Genomic DNA, 7,015 nt, shown 5'->3' with positions numbered 1-7,015 from the left:
ATTTTCTAAAAATTAACAAGAAGGTCTAGAGCTTAGATATTTGACAGGTAGCATTGCCTAGTGAACCTCTACAAAATTTGTTCAAATCATGACCCCCGGGGTCAAAATTGACCCCACCCCAGGGGTCACTTAATTTTACATAGGAAAATCTTTAAAAAAATTCTAAAAATAAACCAGATGGCCTAGATCTTAGATATTTGACATGTAGCATTGCCTTGCAGACTATTACAAAATTTGTTCAAATCATGACCTCCGGGGTAAAATTGACCCCACCCCATGGGGTGACTTGTTTAGCTTTAGCAAAGAATTTATTTCAAGAAAGCAATTAAACTCAGGTGAGCGATATAGGGCCATCATGGCCCTCTTGTATTATATATATTTCACACACATTTTTTTAACCTAGGGCAAAATTTAAAAAGTTACCGTTGAAATTACATAACTGATATCACATGTCAAATATCAAAGCCCTAGCCATAATTGTATCAGAGAAGAAGATTTTCTTATAAAAAAAACTTCAGGGAGCACATGTCAGACGGGGGTGGGGGGGGGGGGGGGGGGGCGGCAAATTTTTTTTACTTCAGGTTAATAATCTGGTAAAGTATGATAAAGAGTCAAACCCTTAAATCAAATGCAAAATATCCATGCTGTAGAGAAAAGGATTTTTTAAGTCGGATAACTAAAACCTATTTTTTAACCAAAATGGCTCATCTGTTCAATTAATCTGACAATCTGAACCATTTGAACAACTTTGAAAGACCGATACCAAGAGATCAATTGTAAAATGTATCATCAAAATTCATTGCGTGGATTCGAAGGAAATATTGTTTAAAGAAATTGTTGATGAAAAGTGACCATACCCTCTGGTGGCCATGTTTTTTTACAAATCAGAAAAATTTAAACAAATATTTGTAGAAGATCCAACAAGAACCATTTGTGTAAAATTATTTTAAAAATTGGCAGGCAGTTTTAAAAAAGCAGATTTTCCACTATATACATATAGAGAAAAGTGACCATGCCCCCCTCTGGCGGCCATTTTCTTTGACGAATCAAAATAATTTGAACAAGGAGTTGCGTTCAATAAACGCTTGATGCCCCCGCAACCAAGCGGAACCGTTTGAACAACTGTGGTAGAGGACCACCCAAGGTATATCATGGTCAAATTTCATTATAATCCATTCAGTGGTTTTGGAAGAGATCACGTTTAAGCAAAATTGTTGACGACGGACTGACGCACGACGGACACAGCGTGACCACAATAGCTCAGATTTTGTTGAATAAACTTGGAAACTTGGGAAAACCTAAACCTAAGAAGTTGAATGTAACATGCATGTTTTACTACAGAAAAGTGGTCTTGATTTTACCAACGGAAAGTAATAAAAAAGTTACACTATAAATCTGTTTACAGTAACAAATGAAGTAATTCTAAACTAGGAACCTGGTTCTTGTGCATGACATTCCGTCTGGTGATGCTGGTCAATTGTGCGTAGTTACATCAAAATCCCTCTACGCATAAAAAGCTCCGGAAAAAAGGCATTCTTGAATCTAACCTTGGGCCTCTAAGTGTGAACTTTGACCTACAGACCTTGTCCTTGCGCATAACACTCCGACTCATGGTGGTGAACATTTGTGCCACGTTACATCAAAGTCCCCCAATGCATAAGGAATAAATGCTCCGTGAATAGTTTTCATTTTTGTAACATCTGGCCTATAAGTGTGACCTTGACCTTAGACCTAGGCACGTGTTTTATGCGCGCGACAGCCCGTCTCTAAATCAAATTGAGAATAATTGTGCAAAGTTACATCAAAATCTCTCCATGTATGAAGAAGAAATGCTCCAGACAGTCATTATTGAATTTGACATTTGACCTCTAAGTCAGACCTTTGACCTTAGACCTAGGGACCTGCTTATTTTGTATGAAACCCCGTCTGATGTTGGTGAACATTCATAACAAGTTACATTAAAACCTCTCAATGTATGAAGAAGACATGCTCCAGACAAAGTTGGTGGACGCCTCCCGTTCGCCCACCAGGGGCTTTTCAATCATGCGTCGCGTTTACCATACAAGCGTTTAAAAGGGATTTCTTAAATATGCATGGCAAAATTAGAGCCAGAAAATCTTTACAATGACCTTTGACCCCCAAAGTCTGACACTGACCTTTGAGGTATTGACAGGAGGTTTCCATCTCATAGAGGTGAATATCTTACGAAACAGAAAAATAAGAGTGCCAGACTATATGCCCGTCTTAATATTTAGTTGCGTAATTTCAAAGGCCACAATCCAAGAGTGTCAGGGGTAATATAGTTGGCTATCAAACTTGGACGAGATATTATGCCCAAAAACATTTTCGTCAAGTTTGGTGAAGATCGGATGGAAACTGGCTTAGAGGGCGGACAAGGCAATTTGGAGTTTGTTTTAGTAATAGTAAATCAAGGGCCATTATCCAAGTGTGCCTGCGGCGATTTGGATGGATATCGAATTTGCTGAGATATTATGCCCACTTACATTGTCAGCAATTTGGTGAAGATCGGATGAAAACTGTTTGACTTAGAGAGTGAACAAGGGTAAATTGGAAGTTTTTCGTAATTAAAGGGCCATAATTCACGAGTGTCTTGAACAATCTGAATGGTTATCAAACTTGGCCGATATGTTATGCTGACAAACATTGTCACCAAGTTTGTTAAAGATCTGATGAAAACTGTTCTACTACGAGAGTGGACATGCTTTGTGATGCTGTCTGCCGGCCAGCCCGCCAAGGGTGTACCCATAATAATCCCCGCTCTTTCAAATATGGGCACATAAAAATAAATAAGTTATTTTACAGTACTATATAATTGCAGTTCAAAAAAATTGCGTAGAATATAATAAATCCACTATTTTACTTTTGTTGCAGTGAAAACAAAATGGTTGCCATTTTGACCAAATATTTAAATTCTGATAACTTCTCTATTTCTCATTCGATTTTAGAAATTCTTTCACTTCTTTAAATGATTTGAGTGTGAGCGATCAAGTGGAAAAATCATTTTTAGTTTGAATCAAATCCTCTCATTGACAATATAATAACAAAAGGACCACGATGGTCCTGAATCGCTCACCTCTTCCCACATGACCCAGTTTTGAGTATGACGTCGTTTTTTTTCTATTCTTTGACATAGTGACTCAGTTTTTGAGCTCATGTGACCCAGTTTTGAACTTGACCTAGATATTATCAAGATAAAAATTCTGACCAATTTTCATGAAGATCCACTGAAAAATATGGACTCTAAAGAGGTCACAATGTTTTTTCTATTATTTGACCTATTGACCTAGTTTTCGAAGGTACGTGATCCTGTTTTGAATTTTATCTAGATATCATCAAGGTGAACAGTCTCACTAATTTTCATGAAGATCTCATGAAAAATATGGCCTCTAGAGAGGTCACAAGGTTTTTCTATTTTTATACCTACTGGCCTAGTTTTTGACTGCACGTGACCCAGTTTCAAAATTAACCTAGATATCATCAAGTTGAACATTCAGGTAAATTTTCATGAAGATCCATTGAAAAATATGGCCTCTAGAGAGGTCACAATGTTTTTCTATTATTTGACATAATGACCTAGTTTTTGAAGACATGTGACCCAGTTTTGTACTTGACCTAGATATCATGAAGTTGAACATTCTCACCAATTTTTATGAAGATCTCATGAAATATATGGCCTCCAGAGAGGTCACAATGTTTTTCTATTTTTAGACCTACTAACCTAGTTTTTGACCGCATGTGACCCAGTCTCAAACTCGACCTAGATATCAACAAGGTGAACATTCTCACCAATTTTCATGAAGATCCATTGAAAAATATTGCCTCAAGAGAGGTCAAAAGGTTTTTGTATGTTTAGACCTAGTGACCTAGTTTTTGACCGCAGTTAACCCAGTTTTAACCTTGACCTATATATCATCAAGATGAACATTAATCTGACTAACATTCATACAGATCCCATGAAAATTATGGCCTCTAGAGAGGTCACAACGTTTTTGCATTATTTGACCTACTGACCTACTTTTTGACGGCACGTGATCCACTTTCAAACTTGACCTATATATCATCAAGATAAACATTCTGACCAACCTTCATTCAGATCCCATGAAAAATATGGCCTCTAGAGAGGTCACAACGTTTTTGCATTATTTGACCTACTGACCAACTTTTTGAGAGCACATGACCCACTTTCAAACTTGACCTAGATATCATCAAGATGAACATTCTGACTAATTTTCAAGCAGATCCCATGAAAAATATGACCTCTAGAGAGGTCACAATGTGTTTCTATTATTTGACCTAATGACCTAGTTTAGGACCGCACGTAACCCAGTTTCAATTTTTTTTAGATATCATCAAGATGAACATTCTGACTAATTTTCAAGCAGATCCCATGAACAACATGACCTCTAGAGAGGTCACAAGGTTTTTCTATTATTTAACCTAATGACCTAGTTTAGGACCGCACGTAACCCAGTTTCAAATTTGACTTAGATATCATCAAGATGAACATTCTGACTAATTTTCATGAAGATCCATTGAAAATTATGGCCTCTAGGGAGGTCACAAGGTTTTTCTATTATTTGACCTACTGACTTAGTTTTTGAAGGCACGTGACCCACTTTCAAATTTGACCTAGATATCATCAAAGTGAACATTCTGACTAATTTTCATGAAGATCTCATGAAATATATGGCCTCTAGAGAGGTCACAAGGTTTTTCTACTTTTAGACCTACTGACCTAGTTTTTAACCGCACTTGACCCAGTTTCAAACTTGACCTAGATATCATCAAGATGAACATTCAGACCAACTTTCATATAGATCCCATGAAAAATATGGCCTTTAGAGAGGTCACAAGGTTTTTCTATTATTTGACCTACTGACCTAGTTTTTGATGGCACGTGACCCAGTTTCGAATTTAACCTAGATATCATCAAGATGAACGTAATGACCAACATTTATGAAGATCTTGTGAAATATTTGGCCTCTAGAGAGGTCACAAGGTTTTTCTATTTTTAGACCTACTGACCTAGCTTTTGACGGCACGTGACCCAGTTTCAAACTTGACCTAGATATCATCAAGGTGAAGATTCTGACCAACTTTCATGAAGATCCATTGAAAAGTATCGCCTCTAGAGTGGTCACAAGGTTTTTCTATTTTTAGACCTACTGACCTAGTTTTTATCGGCACGTGACCTAGTTTCGAACTTGACCTAGATATTATCAAGGTGAATATTCTGACCAACTTTCATAAAGATCTCATGGAAAATGTGACCTCTAGAGTGGTCACAAGCAAAAGTTTACGGACTGACGCACGGACGGACGGACGGACGACGGACGCTACGCGATCACAAAAGCTCACCTTGTCACTTTGTGACAGGTGAGCTAATAATGCATCAAAATTAACCCGGAATTCTAAGTAAAGGGGCATAATTCATGGAAACTTTCTGCTACAGCTACAGACCTTGTGTCAAATGATAAGAGTGATAAGGTGGATCAAATATTGTATGTTCGAATCAAACCCGTTTAGTAATAACTAACTTAAAGATAGATTGAAAGTGAATCAAAACTAACCTGAAACCCTAAGAAAAAGATGGATATTGTTACGGAGTTATGGCCCTTGAGCCATATGATGTAGGCGATAATGTGGACTAAATATTTTAAGTTTGAAACAAACCCATCAAGTTATTACACAGATAAACAGAAGGTGCGGCCCTGTTTAAGATTTCTTGTAACCCAGACCTGAAATTAACTTTCATTTCACAATGCAAACATTCTAGCAAACGTTGTAAGAAATTCAGGTAGAAAATATAGCCTGTACTGTCTTAATTTGGTTCATCTATTATTTGACATAGTGACCTAGTTTTTGACCCTGAAAAATTAAACTTTCAAATTCTCTTGATGAAAAAATGTGGCATTTAGAGATTCAACAATATGTTCTACGAATTTGGCCTAGTTTTATTATTCATATTATAGAGAAAAATCTCGCCCGGGATCTTTTAGGTTATAACACACTAAATAGCTCTTTTTCTTTATTCTATATAAAACTGACCTATTTCAAATGACAGCAGCATACATTAGGGCCCATTTTAAATTTTAAATGCCTGTCACTTATTAATTACATGTTCTAGAATAATATTGTCAGTGCTACATAAAAATTAAAAAAAATTATAATAATGGGGGTCATATTTGATGTAAGAAAAATATTTTCAAACACACAAACTGCAAAATCAACTAAAAAAGAGATCCCAAATTATAGTGGTGGTATATGATCTAAGTTTTCATGAAAAATTCTGTCATGTTGTTATTTCATTCTGAAAATGCTATCTACATGTCAAGCATAGATCTGTCATGTGATTCTAGCAAAAACAAATAATAAGGAAATTTGTTCTACAGAGCGAATAAACTTTCTTTTAGCGTCTGTATAATTTATTGGGTATCATTCTGATCAAGTTTCATTGCAATTGTGCCAAAGAGGTGGAAAACAAATTACTACGGGAACAGGACGATCACATTTTGTGCTCTCAGGTGTGCAAATAACGTGTCACTGTAAAAAGCTAACGACCAAAACAGCATTGAACTAGCATGTCTTCTGTTCACAAGCAATCAACATAAATCGAGGAAATGAATTAATACAAGTTAAATGGTTTATCGCGGCCAGAAATTTGTACAAACCGGACAGAAGTTGCGAAATTGTCATTTGTGCAGGAAAGAAGCGTTTACCATAATGTCCAGTACTGGACAGGTATAGTGACCATGCACGGACACAGCCAATTTTCTCAGAGGGGGTCCGATCCCCTGCCCCCCCCCCCCCCACCCCACCCCACCATGGAAATTTTGAAATTTAGCACTTCATTTTTTGCATTCTGGGACAGTTTTATGGACTAACCTGTTAAATTTGGTAAAATGATAAAATCAAGCTTTCTTGAAGGTAAAATTCTTCTTTTAGATAAATAATATGAATTATGTCGGGGTCGTATGTAGCAGCAGCCGCATAT

This window comes from Mercenaria mercenaria, chromosome 16 (assembly GCF_021730395.1).
Source record: "Mercenaria mercenaria strain notata chromosome 16, MADL_Memer_1, whole genome shotgun sequence".
Taxonomy (NCBI): domain Eukaryota; kingdom Metazoa; phylum Mollusca; class Bivalvia; order Venerida; family Veneridae; genus Mercenaria; species Mercenaria mercenaria.
Note: the sequence above shows the minus strand (reverse complement) of the source record.